The sequence below is a fragment of the Helianthus annuus genome, chromosome 2 (genome assembly GCF_002127325.2).
Source record: "Helianthus annuus cultivar XRQ/B chromosome 2, HanXRQr2.0-SUNRISE, whole genome shotgun sequence".
NCBI lineage: Eukaryota > Viridiplantae > Streptophyta > Magnoliopsida > Asterales > Asteraceae > Helianthus > Helianthus annuus.
The window spans coordinates 146,935,277-146,954,193 of NC_035434.2; the positions used below are offsets into that span (position 1 = coordinate 146,935,277).

Consider the following 18,917-nt stretch of genomic DNA (forward strand, 5'->3'; position numbering starts at 1 on the left):
TGTGAAGAAGCAAAGGCAGCAGTGCTGCTCGTATTCAAGCAATGAATATATGGACTGCTGCTCGTATTCATGCAGTGAGTATATGGGCTCAAAGAAAACAACCTAAAAATAGCTCTTAGTGTTTGTGTACATTTGTTTCCCTTTCAAACTTTTATAGATAGGTTTTGATTAGAAGTTTGTCTTTAGTTAGTATTTAAATTGAAAACTTATGTATGGATTGTAGGATATTATTGTTAATATCATCTGGTTTCTAGAATATCTGTTGTTTACTTCCGTTTTCATTTTACAAAAAATTGAAAATAAAATAAATAATTACATGAAAATGGCCACATAAAACCATAATAAATACGTGTGACCAAAGGTTAAATAATAGTCATGCTTAAAATTACAACATCATGTGACTTTACATTACTATTAGCCACGCTACTGTCACTTTGTTTTTTGTTTGTGTGACGAAATGATAGTGAACGTCTGTTGATACATATTATGTGGTCGCGACTCGACTCGGTTCGACTTTGGCTCGGTTTGACACGGTTAGGTCCGGCTCAAGCCCGACGTCACGACATTCCTCCGTCGTGCGCCCCAGAGTTCGACACGCGAAGCACGGAGAGCCGAGAACGCTTCCAGCTTGACACATCATCATGAAATCATCATGATGATGTCAAGACTTTGACTAAACTTCACATATTAGAAACAAGTTGGAATTCATGGACGTGCATGTGTCAAGTCTTTGGGCCAATCAGAAAACAATGCATGGGCTAAGGCTTGTTTTGGCGGAACACCTACTGGGCCCAAGCCCAAGTTTGGCAAAACAAAAAAAGATTTTGACGAAACAACTTTGTTTCGTCAAACATGATCCAATTTCGTCAATATTAGTCTTGTTTCGTCGAGCTGACTTGTGATTCGCCAAGTCTGATCTGTTTCGTAGTGTGTAGTGCTATAAATAGTCTGTGGTTAGACAGAAAACACGGAGAGCACACAGAGAGCAAACACACACACACTAGAGTTTGAGAGAGTTTATAGAATAGATCTGTAAACATTGAGCTTTTAACCGAACCTTTCATTCGTATTAATACAGAGGTGTTAATCGGTGAATATTGCGTGTCGGGTTTTTGCGTGTTCTATCTCGGTTTGCCTTTCCGGTTGGATTCCGCACAACCGGGTTGGTTTGTACACAAGGATTAGGCGACTAGATCCTCCTAGCCGGACCTACAAGTGGTATTAGAGCCTTGGCTCTTCTCCTTGTTAAAACCGAGTGTTTTCGGGTGTTTTCCGGGTGTTTGAAGTTCTTATTTTTCTTGAAAAATCTGGTCAAATCTTCAAATATCTTGTTGTTTTGCTAAAAGTTCTTATAAAAACCTTGTTATTTATCATTTTCACATGTTAAAAGGTGGTTTTTAGTGAAGTTTTAAGCAAAATATTGTGTTCGAAAGGTTAAAGTTTTACCGGAAATTCATAGTGTTCTTGCAACCTTCAAGTTGTTCTTCATAAAAACAACTTTTTAATCCTTGAGAAATTTTGGTGAAACTTGTTTGTGCTTTGAAAAGAGTTAAAAGATTAAAATAATACAAACCATGCTTGTTTGGTGAAACAAGCATGTCTTGAGCCGAAAGCGGGACTGTTGTGTCAGTAGAGGATAGAGTTGAAAAGTTTTACCAACTCCCTGACATCTTTTTGACGAAACACAGATTCAACGAAACAGATTCTTTTCGCCAAATATCTTCTCGACGAAACAGGTGTCTTAAAATTTCTGTTTCGTCATCATCAGTGGGCTTAAATTAGTTATTGGGCTTAAATTTCTGTTTCGCCAAAATATATAATATTTCTGTTACGCCGAAAGCCCAAGAAAAGCTCCCTGTTTCGTCAAACTGTGAAGCCCAAAGATCTCCTTATTGGGTTTCCCTTCGTCAGTTTTAAAGCCCAAACAACAAAAATTCCTTTTGTTTCGTAAACTGAAAAGGCCAAATATAAAATTCTATATTTTTTTTGTTTTGTTTGTTTCGCCAGATTGTGGAGCCCAAGACAAGCTATGTTTAGTTGACTTTCATTTATAAAGCCCAAGTTAAAAAAAAAAAAAAAAATTCTTTTCACCGAAGGTTAGTTGGGCCAAGAAAGAAAAGTCCAAAGGAAAATAATTCCTTTGTTTAATCGGGCGTTGTTTTTGTTTCGTTGACTTTAATTTGGCACTTAGTGGGTGTGCCTCATTGAAAAAGTCTTGGTCTTAATTTAATTTTCTATTTTGACAACCGTTAATTTAATTTTTTATTTTGACTTAGTGGGCTTGTTTGTTGAAAAAGGCTTGGGATTGTTTTTAAAATTCTATTTCATCAATCATTGGACTATCACAAACTTTTGACCTGTTTCGTCAAGGACTAAAGTTGTTTAATTTGTTTCGTGGAAGGAGTTCTGTTTATTCAAGTCTGTTTCGTAGAAACTTGTTTCGTTGAAACATTTTTTTTTAAACAGAAAGTTTGAAATTGTGTCTTATCTGTTTGTTTGAGGTGTGACTTTCAGGTATTCATTTTTCGTGGTCAAACATGAATCCAAGTTGTTGGGGTACTCTGGCTCCGGATGGGGGAAAGTATAGAAATAAAAGTTCATCTCCCTCATGGTGGGGTACTCCGGCTCCGGATGGGGGAAAGTATAGAAATACAAGTTCATCTCCCTCATGGTGGGGTACTCCGGCTCCGGATGGGGGAAAGTATACAAATACAAGTTTATCTCCCTCATGGGCCGAATCTCCCGTATCGACATCTTCACAAGCCAATGCCATATCTACCGGTCAATGAGCATTAGTATCAAATCAAACTCCGAGCATTCAAAGTATCTTATTGAGCGAAAGCGAAACCGGAAGTTTGAATCGACCTCCAAAGTTGATGCACTTAAATGAATATCCAGGATGGGCAGAGAGGTTCAAAACATACGTGCTTGGGCAAAATACAGAATTGTGGTTATGTTTCACCACAGATTTCGATCAAGCGATAGAGGTTGCCGCTTCATCTGCTGCTACGTTTGCCGATCTTCCTGAAGATCAAAAGAAGACGTATGATCTGGAAAAGAAAGCATACGCCATTCTTACTCAGGCGTTAAGCAAAGATATTTACCATCAGTTTGTCAGTTTCAAGACAACGAAGAAACTATGGGATGCGTTGAAGACCAGAGGGGTAGGAAATGAAGCAACTCGCCAATTGCGACACGACTTACTCAAGAAAGAATTTGACGGTTTCACATGTATGGATAAGGAATCGTTGGGAGACATGACAAGTCGGTTTAATCATTTGCTTACTGAGTTGGGTAATTTTGGGGTAGTAACAACTCCAGCAGAGGTGGTGAAGAAGTTTGCTGATGCGTTGCCTCCCCAATGGAGTAGTTTCTTGGAGATTTTGAAGTATAACGGGGTTTTGGCTACTACAAACATCAACGACTTCGTGCAGCTTTTAGAGAACAAGGATCAGGAGAAAACCTTAAAGGCAAAAAGAGCTCCAGTGCCACAAAATCCTGAAATGTATTATGGAACTTAAAGTACTTCTTCTGCAAAATCCATTGTGCCATGCAATCCTGAGATGTATTATGGAACTTCCAGTTCTTCGTCTGCAAGACCCGGTTCACATGCTCCACTTCAAACGGCGTTTGTCACAAGCACCGATTTGTATGGCAATCAGATACAAGTTCCTGTTAAGCTAGCTCCCACCACAGACTTGTATGGGAATCCACTTCCTGCTCAACAACAGGCATGTTATGGTAGTACATCATCTGCTGGTCAGCAATCTAAGCCAAATACAGTACGGCTCGACACGTCAAGCTTTTCAAAGGTCAGTGTGGAAGTAGCAAAGGAACACATGGAGCTGCTTAACACTTTATTGAGTGCGTACTGTGGGTTAGTGGAAGGTGAGATTGGCAACATTAATCTGACACAAGAAGACTATCTGCAGATTGACAAGGAAGAGATGGATTTGATGGATATCAAATGGGCCTTTGCAAGTGCTGTGAGGAGAGCAAAGGATTTCATGGAAAGAACTGGCAGAACCAGCTTGGAAAGCAAGAAAGATACCAAGTATGGGTTCGATAAGCAGGTTGTGAAGTGCTTCAACTGTGGTGAACGGGGTCACTTTAAAAGGGAATGTACAAGGCCAGCACAACATGGGAACTAGAATCCCTTCAGAAATCAAGGCAACCAGCAGAACCAGAACAGGAACACTGAGCGTACGTTGATACCTGTCAACAACCAAAGCCAAGCAGGACCATCAAATGCCAACCAGGCACTTGTGGTTCAAGTGGATGAAGGTTGTGATTGGTCAATCCAGTTGAGTGGTGATGCTCTGGATGGAACAACGTGTTTTGCTGAGGTTGTGAAGGATTTAACTCACGCCAGTGGTGGAGAATCTTCCGCCAATGGTAGTGGATCTTCTAAGGATGAAGACTCTTCGGGTTATAGTAGAAGTTCTGATGAAGAATCCTCGAGTTCAGGCGATGATAATATGGGTGAGACATCTAGTGCGTCAGTTGATGCAGATATTGATGAACCTTTGGAGGAAGCTGCAGCAGGAACTGATAGAAGATCTATTTTGGTGGATCAAGCTGCTTATTCTTCGTCTTCTCTCCATTCAGCCTTTATGGCTAATGTCGACAGTTCATCAAGTCATGTATGTGTCGATGAACCCACTGCTATTAATTGTGATAATTGTGATAGTTTGACTGTTAAATGTGCTGATTTAGAGGCAAACATGTCTGAGTTGCAAGGCAAACATGATGCTTTACAAGCTAGTTTGTTTGATTTGCAAGACAAACATGTTGCATTGAATGATAAGTGGTGTGAGTTGCAAAGCAAACACGTGGCTTTGCAAGAGAAATATGATGTGACGTTTATCCACAACCAGAAGTTGACCGTGGATCTTTCAAAGTGCACTGAAGCCAACATGTTTTATGAAAACCATGAAAAGGAGTTTAAATCGGTAATTGAGAAATTAAAGAAAGATAAAACCGAATTAACTAAAATGGTTTCCAGAAAACATTAATTTGTATATAACTCGACTTGAGATAATGCAAAAAGAGATGGCTTGTGTCAAAACTGAAAGTGAGGCGATCCAACTTAAGCTAGATAGTTATTTGAGCTCTAGCTATGTGTTAGATCACATCATTGACGTTCAGAAAAAGAAACGGGATGTCACATGCATAGGTTACAAGAAATGTCCACCACCTGTGAGACACAATTATGATGCCATGCCTGATGAGGAGGACATGACTTTCTTTGAACCATCTGTTCCTTTAGACATCAAGGAATTTGAAACAGGACTCGGATACAAGAAAGAGGTATCATCCGATTCAGATGTGTCAGCAGATGCATGTGTGTCTTCTGCTGAATCAGGATCCTCCAGTTATTATTGAGGATGCTGATTCTTCTGATGATGAATCCGATGATACTAACCCAGCAAAGTCTGATGCGGAAATCAAAGAAGAGGACATACCTCTTGAGAATCATATTCTATGTGATCCTCCTGCAAAACCCGCTAAGACTGTTGCAATCAAGTCCTCGTCTGCAAACGAGTCGGAGAGTGTGAATCTGCTGTACACTCTTGTTGGTGATGATAAAATATATTCTGACAAAGATTTTCCTATTAAGAATGTTAATCAGTCTTTAATCAGTAAAGTCTTTGAAAATTCGACAAGTAAGTTTTTGGGAAAGACAGGACCACATGTTACAGTTACACAGTGTCCTCCTATTCCAAAGGCCGAAATTCGAAAACAATATAGCAATCAAAAATTACCAACAGTGCAAAAACAGCAAAATCATACCAAACCAAAAGGAAAATTACCGGCTCAAGGTCAAAAGAAGCCGAATCAAAGGAAGAACAAGAATGTGAACTTTGTGAAATCAAAGGGAACGGACAAGATTGAAACGTTTGAAAACAAATCTAACTTGGATTTTGTTAAGAAAGCAACTGTGTTGAAAAGAAATGAATCAAACAGTTCGAAACCTAGTACCTCGGGATCACAAAGTTCATCATCATCGGCAAGACGATCACATGATACTTCGGGGTTTGTTGAACGAAGATCATGTTTTGAATGCGGTACAATTGGACATGTAATTCGAAATTGTCCATATCTTCATAAACAAAAAGGCAAAGTTGATGATCCCCGTGACAAAACTGACCGCAAGCGATCTTTTTCTGTAAAACAAGATCCCCGCCTTGTAAAAGAAAGGGAAAGGAAACAGAAACGCCAACAGGTCAAGAAAATTGAAAAAGCGATTAAAACCGATGTGGTTAACAAAACATATGTTTCTGTCAAACCAGACAATTCAAAAACTTCAAACAACCATGAAGTTAAAATTCTAAAGAATAACACTGGTAAAACAAAACAGACCTGGAAACCAAAAACGGTTACTGAATCAGGGGGGCCATCACAATTTACGAATCATCAAAGAATAGAAGTTATTGTTGTTGATGAAAATGGAAGACCCAAGACCACAATGGCTTGGGTCCCCCTCTCCAACAAATCTGTGAGTGAGTGTGCAGGATGTTCCAGGAGGAACAGGAACTATTGATAGTCTTAGGATTGTTGATAGTGGAGCGTTCATGCACAAGATTGGCGACACAAGGAGAATATTGTTGCCTTTGATGGAGAGAGAGGGAAAAAGAACTGATGAAAGAATGTGGTTGAATGAAGTTGCAAAATTCGACCAGATGAAGAATGTGCCAAAATTTGGTTGTTATGGTTTTTGATCGGGTCCTCAGGAAAGAATACAATGAAATGTGTGCAGATGCCTTGGCGTGGATTGAACATCCGCACACCACTTCTGAAAGAGAAAGACAAAGGCCTTCACTGGTGCAATGTGTAAGACCAGCCGGACCCGGAGGTTTATGATCTTGTTGCTGTCAAGAGATTTCTCAGTAGCTGCAAATTCGACCTTGAAATCCACACCGGATGGATATCCAGTTTGGGAGAGCACTCAGATTCCTTGCAATGCATGAAGCAGTTGCAGGATACGGTTTTGAATTTCTAATCTCTCCTATGCTTGTTGATATTTAAGCTGCTTTATGAATTATTATCATCTCGTACATCACTCTTTGGCCTGACACGTTGATCTCAAATATCACCTCACACGTGATTGTTTCAATATGAAACTCGTCAATGTTGTCATGGTCCTCACCGATGACCAACGTGCCGACCTTTTTACCAAAGCATTTGACAAATCAAGATTTGACTTCTTATTATTGGTAAACGACATTAAGGTCAAGCAAGAGTAAAACCAACATCGGAAAATCATTCTTGTAAATATTTTTGTGTTTTAAATTTATCTTAGTTTGTTGATTTTAGGGGGAGTAAATCTAAAATTTGATAATCCAAAAACATCGAAAAATTTCAAAAACACAAAAACAATAGAAAAGCAAAAATGAGTTTCCTGGCGAGCAAAAGAGAAAATGATAGTACATCAGTGGTCTATCCAAACCTCTTTGAACCTTAAATGAAAAACGATAAGCAACTCTATATAAGATGTATTGGTAGGCTCACAATGATTTTAAAGTGTGCAGGGTGATATAAACTTAAATCGACTGAAGACCAGGTGGGAACCATTCATTGGCATATGGTCTTAGTACCGAAATTTCGTTTGATAGATTGCCGAGGTTCTGAGATATTCGGTCTTTATGCTACTTATCATCTGGGTATCATGGTTGTATCTTTTACCGAAAAATAACGGGGACACAAGTCTAGATCTTCCATGATACCATACATACGTGTACATACTGCATACGACCTCAATAAGTGATAAACAATCACATGTCCAAACAAATAAGTGATAAAATATCACATTTATCCGAGAGTCAAGTTCGTCTCTCTGCTGTACGAAAGTACTGACCTGTTCACGGACTTGCTCCTGTGCCCTCATGCATCGAAAATCAAGTTCCTCATCAATAAGTGATTCTATCACATAGGGCTTGTTTTCAAATCAAAATAAGTGAGAATCTCACATCATATACTGTCAAACAGATGATAATCGGTATACTCACCGGTAAGATGAACCCTCGTGCATACCTTGATACGGGAATGTGTCGTGATGTGGATGAACACCGGTCGGTAAGTATAAATCATACCTTAACGTATCCCCTCGCCATGATTACATCTGATAAGCTGAGCTTATGTGGACAACAATACCGATAATTGTTATAGGATGCTTATCTTAATGTTAATTAATTGAATAACAAGAGCGTTTTGGCATGACCGTACACTGATATGATTCTCTTACCCTCGAAACTCGCAAAAAGAATGTCTGTATATATTTATTTACTGCTTTCAGTCTTTACATTTCAAATATTCAAAAATACCAAAAAGATTTTAGGTGTGTTTTAATATAAACTTTATAAAAGCCAAAAAGATTTTATTTCTATTTTATTTTCGATCGTACGATGCTGGATCTCGAGTCTTCGTTGCCTGAAACCTGAACGAAAACCGAATTGACTAAATCTTCATAAACGGTCGAAATTTGCAAGTTTTGAAAGTTGAAAACTAAAATTGACAAATTTGTTAAACTTTCAAACTGTCGGACGGTGTTTGATTGAAACATGGTCATACGTGTGTCATTTGTTTATACTAACTATACTCCAAGCAGTTGTTCTCATTACGCGTTTAGATTTCTTGCATGTGCAGATTCTAAAGGCAAGGAGAACATGGTCGATGACAAAGCTTCGGAATGAAGACACGACGTGAAGGCACTCCAATGATGAAGATGATCGAGTTGCCGCTGACCATCATCAACACCACAAGGATCTCAAGCTATAAAGATCAAGTCATTCACGAGCATAACTCAAGGGGGAGCTTATGTTAAGGGGGAGTTTGTCAACACACTTCCTACATGATACGGGTAGTTTGTTGATACACTTTCTACTTTCAAGACGTGAAGACATTGAAGATCCTCCGACATGGAAGACATGGAAGATGAACCTCACGAGTAGCGTCCAAGGGGGAGTTTGTTGATACATATTATGTGGTCGCGACTCGACTCGGTTCGACTTGGCTCGGTTCGACACGGTTAGGTCCGGCTCAAGCCCGACGTCACGACATTCCTCCGTCGTGCGCCCCAGAGTTCGACACGCGAAGCACGGAGAGCCGAGAACGCTTCCCGCTTGACACATCATCATGACATCATCATGATGATGTCATGATGATGTCAAGACTTTGACTAAACTTCACATATTAGAAACAAGTTGGAATTCATGGACGTGCATGTGTCAAGTCTTTGGGCCAATCAGAAAACAATGCATGGGCTAAGGCTTGTTCTGGCGAAACACCTACTGGGCCCAAGCCCAAGTTTGGCAAAACAAAAAAAGATTTTGACGAAACAACTTTGTTTCGTCACATATGATCGAATTTCGTCAATATTAGTCTTGTTTCGTCGAGCTGACTTGTGATTCGCCAAGTCTGATCTGTTTCGTAGTGTGTAGTGCTATAAATAGTCTGTGGTTAGACAGAAAACACGGAGAGCACACAGAGAGCAAACACACACACACTAGAGTTTGAGAGAGTTTATAGAATAGATCTGTAAACATTGAGCTTGTAACCGAACCTTTCATTCGTATTAATACAGAGGTGTTAATCGGTGAATATTGTGTGTCGTGTTTTTGCGTGTTCTATCTCGGTTTGCCTTTCCGGTTGGATTCTGCACAACCGGGTTGGTTTGTACACAAGGATTAGGCGACTAGATCCTCCTAGCCGGACCTACAACGTCATGGGAAAAAAGTTACGAGTGGAGTGACTGAAGGTGAGACAATAGTCACACTTAATATTACAAAATTTTGTGTGGTTCTATATAACCACTAGCCACACCATAATCACTTTGTTTCTTGTTTGTGTGACTGAATGATACCAAACGTCATGGCAAAAAAGTTATGTGTGACTAAATGTTATACAATAGCCACACTTAAAATTAAAAAATAAATTCATGTGGCTTTACATATCTTTTAGCCACATCATCCTTATTTTATCCTTTGTATGTGACAAATAATAGCATACGTAATGGGCAAAATGAACATGTGTGACCAAAGGTTAGATAATAGCCACACTTAAAATTATAAAGTTTGAAGTGGCTTTACATAGTCATTAGCCACATTATCATTACTTTGTTTTTTGTTTTTATGTGACGGGATGATAGCAAACATCACGAGAATAGTAAAATATATGTGACAAAATGTTAGCCATACACAAAACTTCATGTGGCTTTACAAAACATGTGTGACAAAAGGTTAAACAATAGCCACAGTTGAAATTACAAAACTTTATGTGTGACTAAATGTTAGACAATAGTCACATTTAAAAGTACAAAGTTGTTTTGTGTGTCTAGAAATAGTTTTTAGCCATATTTATAGTAAACTAATATGACTAAATAATAAAACAGCCGCACTTACCGTGAGTTCATGTGGCTGTTGCTACCATTTAGTCACACTTAATGGATGGAATGCTTGATTACAACTCTTTTTGCCACATTTTTTTTTAAATTGATGTGGCTAAAACAAACTTTTATGTGACTATATAATAGAAATGACCACACTTACAATAAATTCATCTGGTTGTTGCAACTCTTTAGCCACATTTATTGTACATAATGCTTGATTCTAGCAAAAAATAGTGGTACCCTTTAGCCACACTTTTAAGTTTCTAAAGCCACTAAACGTGAATGTGACTGTATGATGCTTACGATGACTCGACCTTTGGTCATACTTGAGCCCGAAAAAAAAGTATGGCGAAAGGTGTATGGTCACGCTTTTTTTGTGTGACCATAAGCCTTTTTTGACGTAGTTGTAGTTGTGTTCCTTTTTCATTTCCTTCCAATTTGAGCCTACAACTGTGGTGGGTTCGGTCAATTAAAGGGTTGACTGATGATGGAAGAGAACGATGACCATAGTTTTCAAGTGCTAGTAACGACGGTGGTAGTTAATGGTGAAACCTAGGGGTGTCAATCGTGTCGGGTTGATGGGTTGGTGGGTTGAAATGTTCAACCCAAACCCGGCTCATATTATTCGGGTCAAAGATGTTAACCCTAACCCAACCCATTTAACCCATGTTTTTAAATGAGTCATATAAGTTGAGAATTTAAAAATGAGCTGTTAGGTTTTAAGCAGCTTATCGACAATATGTTTAATGATGAGTATGTGTGTGACAAATAAATTATATATAATGTGTCAAAATAAATGTGATTATAACTAACCATGTAAAATAGAAACGGAAAAAACAAAAACAAAAGTATAAAAGATATTTTTCTAATGGGTCAACCGTTTTTATACGGCTCAACCCAAACCCGACCTGTTTTTAAATGGGTCATGTTAGTGGACCTAAACCTATTTTTCGTGTCGGGTTGACCCAAACCTCTCTTTTCACTAAAACCTATTTGTCGCCAAACCTAATAGCCGGCGCAAAGCGGCAACGATGGCATATATGTCCCGATTTGTTCTATGGTTGTAGATAGTGACATGCAACAGTTTCTGGAGTATTTTGGGCTCAAGCACGACTACCACCCGCAACGACCTCCCGCTCTCTCTCACCCTCTCTCTCCCTCCCCTCCCCCTCTCTCTCTCTGTAGTCCATCGGGTCAAAAAGACCCGCATCTCTCTTCTTGCCTTTAAACTTGTATTTTAAATAAGTGTTTTTTACTCTTAATCACTAATAAGTGTTTTAAGTTATTTATCACTAATGAGGTTGTCAAGCCACTTTGAGATTTTGCTTTTACCATCAGGTTAACTACATGTTTTTACTCTTAATTTCTTATTCCAGTGGTTTAATGCAAATTATTTTACTATTAATTTCTTATTCCAGAGGTTTAATGCAAAAATTAGGAAATTTGGATGCTTATTTTTATGTACGTGGGTCAAACAGTGAGTTAAACCACCCTCGAGTTTTACGTGCTTATTTTTATGTACATGGGTCAAATAGTGAGTTAAACCACTGTGGGTTAAAACAGTGAGTTAAACCACTGTTGGGTTAAACATGATGCTCGATCTTATCTGCTGGCCTTCAATTGTTGAAACCACTGTTGGGTTAAAAACAGTGAGTTAAAGTACTGTTGGGTTAAAACAGTGAGTTAAACCACTGTTAGGTCAAAAAAGTGAGTTAAACCACTGTTGGGTTAAAACAGTGAGTTAAACCACTGTTGGGTAAAAACAGTGCTTGAAATCACTATTGGGTTAAAACAATGAGTTAAACCACTGTTGGGTTAAAACAGTGGTTGAAACCACTGTTGGTTTCGAATCCAATATTTTAATGCAGTACAATCTACTTATATCCAGTTTTGGTACATTTTCATACATAAGTTTTATTGATTTTTAATGGGTTGTTGTTAAGTTTGCTAAAGTTTTAATCTTTTTTATGTTACAAGAATTTTTTATTAGACATACGGATGGGACCGCAATAAGTTAAGAAGCCGAAAAGCAACGTGTGACTCTATGCATAAAATCCGCCATCAAGAGAAGAACATCTGGGGGAGTTAGGATGGAGTTATGCAAGGACGATAAACCAGGACTATTAGCGGAAGTGACACAAGCATTCAGAGAGAACGCGCTAAACGTTGCAAGAGATGAATTATCTACGACAAAGGGCAAAGCGGAGAATATATTCTACTTGAGGGATGCACATGGAAAGCACGTTGATTCAAAAACTATAGAATCGGTTCGACAAAGAATCGGGTTAGATGACTTGAGAGTAAAGGAATTACCATTAGCATTTAGGAATAATGAAAAGGGAGAGAATAGTGTGGGGCAGTGTTGTTAACATCCTCAAAGAAGCAGCAACTTATTGAATAACAATAAAAAAATGTATAATCATTTGTGTACGCATGGTTTTCTATGAAATCACCCGTGTTTGCACACGGGTCTTACCGCTAGTAGTAGTAGTAGTAATAATAATAATAATAATAATAATAATAATAATAATAATAATAATAATAATAATAATAATAATAATAATCGTACTCAGTAAATCTCACCAATAGCAAAGCTAGAGTAGGGTTTGAGGAGGGTAAGTTGTAAACAACCTTACCTCTACCCCATAGGAATAGAGAGACTGCTTCCAGCGAGACTCACGATAGTAGTTTTGATGATGATAATGAAGTTACTTCTAGAGGCCAAAAAGGATAGAAAAATTGATGTTGGGGGTTGAAATGTCAAAAGATTCCTTTTTAAGATAATAAGGTTAAAGTGAGTTAATCACATGGGCTAAAAACATAATTTACTCTTTTCATTTAAAGGGTAAAAATCCGATTTGCCCTAATGTGCAAGACACGTGACCAGAATTAACACACAAAGTTAACCTCCGTTAAATGAAAAGACATAAATTGTCACTATATATGAACATAAAGGATCAACTATGTTATTTGTTATTATGAAGACCAAAAGTGAAATTCGCAATATACCTAAAGACCAAAAATTCTAATATACTAGTAAAAGGATAACTTTATTTGTATCTAGATAGATCAAAATGATATTTTTGTAATAGTCGGGTCCATTTTGAAAGCTCTTAAAATGCAGAGGGTGATTATAGTAAAATTCGGATTAGGGTAACTTCACACTTTCTATTTAAACGAGTCTAATTCCATTTCCATCATAATCACCGCCGCACCCTTTCTTCTCTCATCCATCGACATCCCTGGCCATAAAGACGACATCTCTTATTCAGTACCAATGTAAGAGCTTTTATTTTCATTTTATCTAATTTGATTTACCTCATAATCTTACTTTACATTTTTAAAAATCATTGCTTGTTTTCAAAGTACCAATCTAGGAATTTTTGATTTAACTAATTTTAAAGATGTATATGCTTTGATTTTGTTTGTGTTAATGTAACATATATGCGTACTAACTCAGATCGGTTTTCAAAATGAAGAAATTCCTTACCAAATACATTTATAGGAGTTTTGATTTTCTACAAGCATGTTCTAGCTTAGATCTATAAAAAAATAAGAAGAATTTCTCACATAATTTTTGTACCTTATTTGTCGTGTAGTTCTAAGGATTTTTTGTTTTCTGCTTGTTTTGTTAGTTTTAAATGTTAGGTTTGGTGTTATTCATTCATCTCACATCACAAATGGATTTGTCTCTAATCATTTTGGTGGAGACTATAGCATGTTGATTGTTCATAGCGTTTCAAGGATCTCAAATGAGAAAGGTAAAATCTGAAGTCATTCAAACTACTTTAGAAAGTCGTTATTGCAAAAAAAAAAAAAAAAAAAAAAATCGGGATAGTCAAGGCCTATCATAAAATTAAAAGAAAACCACATTTGTTTAAGTCGCAAAATTAGCGACCTCACTTTGTTCATTCGCAGAATTAACAACCGTAGCTGTTTGCCTGTTTCCATTACTTCTTTTTTAAAGCATCTAAACTGGTGATATAAGGTTACAAGTCTAAAATAGATTAATATATGTGTAGAAAGGTGTGGTTGTACTTCAATGATTTAAGGGATATTAAAGCTTGAAGTACAACCACACCTTTCTACAGTAAAGTCAAAGAAATGTCAATAAATATGGTATCTAATATTGTGGTTATTATGGTATAGGCGACGTTGGCTAATTTAACGGGTCATGGTGATAGCAACACTAACAATGTTATGGTCGGACAAGAAGATGGAGTTATTGATGTACTCATTCTACTTATTGGTTCTCAACATGATGCTGTCAGGTCATTTTTCTATTATATCGTTAACAAAACAGATGTTTATTTATAATGTCTTGTTGCATAAACTTGATTAATCTGTTTTGTACTAGGCAAGAAGCAGCTACGGCATTTTGGCATTTATCGAATGATGCCAGAAACCGAGAACGGATTGCGTTACATGGCGGTGTTGAAGCCTTGGTATGACTTTTTTTATCTTTTGACTTAAAATTCTGGTACCTTGGTTTATCACACACTGCAGTTGTGTCAAATGAACATAATATGCACAATCCTACACTTCATTCATTTAGTCTTTTCGATGAATATGACATCTAAGAGTTAGCTTATTATTACGTTACAACATGACTTTGATCCACAAATACTAAATGTTAAACTAGCAAATCAAAATAATTTCTTTTTAATATTCTCGGATGTAGTCTGATAGTTAATATCTTAAGCATTAAGCGGTTATTATTATTGTTGTTGTTGTTATTATTGTTATTTTATCGTCTCATTTCAGGTGGCTCTTGCACAATTGTGTGTATACGCCTCTCCGCGTCTTCAGGAGAGAGCAGAAGAGAGCAGCTGGTGCTCTATGGGGACTTTCGGTTTCAGAAGCCAATAGGTACACGCAAATATCATACTTAATTTTTTTAGCTTAACATGATATTTCCATAGTTGGAGCTAACTGGTTCACTAATTTCTTTAGATGCATATAGAGGATCTCAAAGTCAGTTTTGCACTTTTGCTATTTTCTTAGAGCGATAACAAACATGCTCTTTTCATAGTTGAAGCTCATTGGTCCATTAATTCCTACACACTGTATCTTTTCATAGTTGAAGCTCATTGGTCCCTTAAAAGCTCCGCCCCCGGTTGTCTTGAAGTTTTTGTTTAGGTATTGAAATAATCTTTGTTTTGAAACTTTTGCTAAACATATTGTCAATAAATATATTGTTAACTGGGTATTATAAATACCATATCTTTTTCTACTTGCTGTATATATAGCACAAGTAACATGTTACATTTGAACTCATCTGAGGATAATTATGTGGAATTGGCAGGTTGGGTTACGATTCTTAAAATATATCTGCTTTGTTTCTCGCGTTTTCGGTAACATCTTATATTTTGCGATGACAATCAATAAAAGCCAGGGCCAGTCGCTATCTAAGGTTGGTTTGTACTTGAGACAACCAGTTTTCACACATAGTCAATTGTACGTAGCATTATCATCGAGGGTTACAAGACGAGATGGGATTTATTCGGAGTTTCTACGATATTAATTGTAATAGTTTTTGTTTTCATTTGTTTCGATTTAGAATTATGTTATTAAGCTATGCCTTGTGATGTTAAAGTTGTTTTTTTTTTTGTTTTTGGTTACTCATTTGAGATCTCCATTTCAAAATTTCATGTATTTATATATGTAGAATAACATATATCTATATATGTGATGTCTTAACTTATCTGCAAAAAAATTCATGTATTTATATATGTAGAATAACACATATCTATATATGCGATGTCTTAATTTATCTGCATATAACAATTGGAGTATGATTTTTCTTGTGAAAAAACAATTGAAACTTTTAATTATATTGAATTCACGAAGATTTGGCTATCTGGTCAAACTGGTACATCCACCATTAAAAAAAATATTACACTTGAGATGAACACACATAACCCAAATTTTAAATGTTGACATTGCAACAGTTTGTTTGACCATGGCCTTTGAGTTTACAAAAATGGAACAATTGAACTCGGCCAGGACCTCAACTAAATTGGTTCATTGTGGAGATAATTAGTGTAAGATTTGCGTTGCCATCACTTATTTTTTAGTCGTATTTTGTTATGGATCATTGTTAATTGTTATATCAGGTGGAGCAACGATCCAAAGCCAAGCCAATGATGGACCAATACCATATGGATTTAACAAGCAACCACCTCTTGATATAAGTAGTTGGAAGCAGGTCCGTGTGAGCTACATTAATTCATAGGACATCCACCACCTTGTCCAGCTAAAGTTGAGGTTTCAGATGATAATAGTGATGGTGTATATATACTGGGTTAGGTTAACGTACAATGGCCCTTATCGTACAATATGTACGTGATCATCTCAGCCGTTCGATCTGGTGCGAATTCACTTTTGAACATACGATTTGTGCTGAAAAACCAACATGCGAAATTGCTTTATATACCAACATGCGACTTCATCATATTTACCAACATGCGAAATTGCTATAAAAAACCAACATGCGATTTCATCAAAAATACCAACATGAGATTTCGAACATGCGTTTTTGTAACCTGCGATTTCACAAGATCGTACATATTTTACGTTAAGAGATATTGTATTTTCCTATAAACTTTTGTGGTAGGATAATCAGATTATTAATGCTCCAAATAATTTGTTTTCTCATCTGTAGTTGTGTCCCTTTTTCATTTCCTTCCAATATAAGCCCACAACTGTGGTGGGTTAGGTCAATTAAAGGGCTAATTGGTGATGGAAGAGATGGATGACCATAGTTTTTGAGTGTTAGTAAGGCGGTGGTAGTTAATGGTGAAACCTAGGGGTGTCAATCGTGTCGGGTTGATGGATTGGTGGGTTGAAATGTTCAACCCAAACCCGACTCATATTATTCGGGTCAATGATGTTAACCCTAACCCGACCCATATAAATTCGGGTCAACCCGAACCGACCCGTTTAACCCATATTTCTAAATGAGTCATATAAGTTGACAATTTATAAATGAGTTGTTTGGTTTTAAGCAACTTATCGACAATATTTTAATGATGAGTAGGAGTGTAACAAATAAATAATATAATGTGTCAAAATAAACATGATTATAACTAACCATGTAAATAGAAACGAAAAAAACAAAAACAAAAATATAAAAGATTTTTTTCTAACGGGTCAACCCGTTTTTATCTTGGGCCTGTTAACATAAAACCAATTCTATTTGGGCTTATTAATTAATAAATTGGGTTAATGGATTAATATTAAATTGGGCCTGGATTAGATGGTATTGGTTTAAAGAAAAAAAAATATAAATCGATAAGGATATGAGATTTTGGTCCACTCATACAAGAAAGTACGGTTACACCTCAACACAAATCAAATTCGTTCTTGAATACCTAATATTATCCAATTGAATCCTTGATTAGTACAATAGAAAGTTTTAATCTGAAAGTGATAACATGATTCTAAGTACAACCAAGTTTTGATTTCAATTTCTTTGTGGTTGCGCAAACAGAGAAGAATGACGGTTCGAAAAAATCAAGTAAGTTTTTTCCGACATTATCAAGCATTAGAAATCAATATTTGTAGGTCCCTTTTCGCGGAGGAGTACGAACCTAAACCTTGTTATACAAACCTACTAGCGAGTGCGGAATCCAAGCTAGCAAGCAAACCGAGTTAGTAGCAAGTAGAGAAACAAACACACAAAGATTCACCGATTAACACTAGTCGTATTAATGCAAATGAAGGTTCGGTTACAAGCTCAATGTTTACAGAAGTGTTCTATAAACTCTCTAAGTGTGTGTGTGAGTTCTGGGCAGAATGCTCTCTAAGCTTCTATCTCTTGGTGTGTAAAATGGCAGAACTAACTCTCACACAACACATGCATGGGTATATATACCCAGCTCAGCAGGTCTGCTCGAAGGATCCGAAAGATGGGCCGAAGGATCATCTTTCGGATACAATGCTTTCGAAGGATAAGCAGGGACCTCGAAGGATAGTCTTTCGAGGTCTATCGTTCGAAGCATATCTTTCGATGAGATCGAAGGATCCAAATTATCCTTCGATCTCTACATCATCCTTCGATCAGAACATCTCTCAACATACAATCTGTTGTCCAAGTCAAACCGGAGGATGGTTGACTTGGTCAACTTACAACACAAATCAGGACATCGTTACATAAGACCGAATACAGACAAAGTACAGACACAAGTGCACCAACAAACTCCCCCTTGGCTGTAGCTTTGTCTTTGATCTCTAATCTTTGTCTTGTTCTTCTAAAAGTGTAGACTCGTCTTGAACTTCGACGGTCTTTGGTCTTCAAGTCTTCAAGACTCTGATGTCCTATCATGTCTTCAATGTCGGAGGGTCTTCAAAGTCTTCACGTCTTGAAAGTAGAAAGTGTATCAACAAACTACCCGTATCATGTAGGAAGTGTGTTGACAAACTCCCCCTTAACATAAGCTCCCCCTTGAGTTATGCTCGTGAAATACTTTAACTTTATGAAGTAAGATCCTTCGAGGTGATCATGATGGACAGCGGCAACTCGATCATC

At 37.2% G+C, this 18,917-nt stretch overlaps 1 long non-coding RNA gene across 1 annotated transcript; it reads left to right on the forward strand.

Annotated features, from left to right (window-relative positions):
• Positions 1 to 14,755: 14,755 nt before the first annotated feature.
• On the forward strand, positions 14,756 to 15,399 carry LOC118487560. The gene is made up of 3 exons (XR_004881907.1): positions 14,756 to 14,832; positions 15,207 to 15,256; positions 15,341 to 15,399. It is a non-coding gene; the product is annotated as an uncharacterized LOC118487560 (long non-coding RNA).
• The last annotated feature ends 3,518 nt before the right edge of the window (positions 15,400 to 18,917 follow it).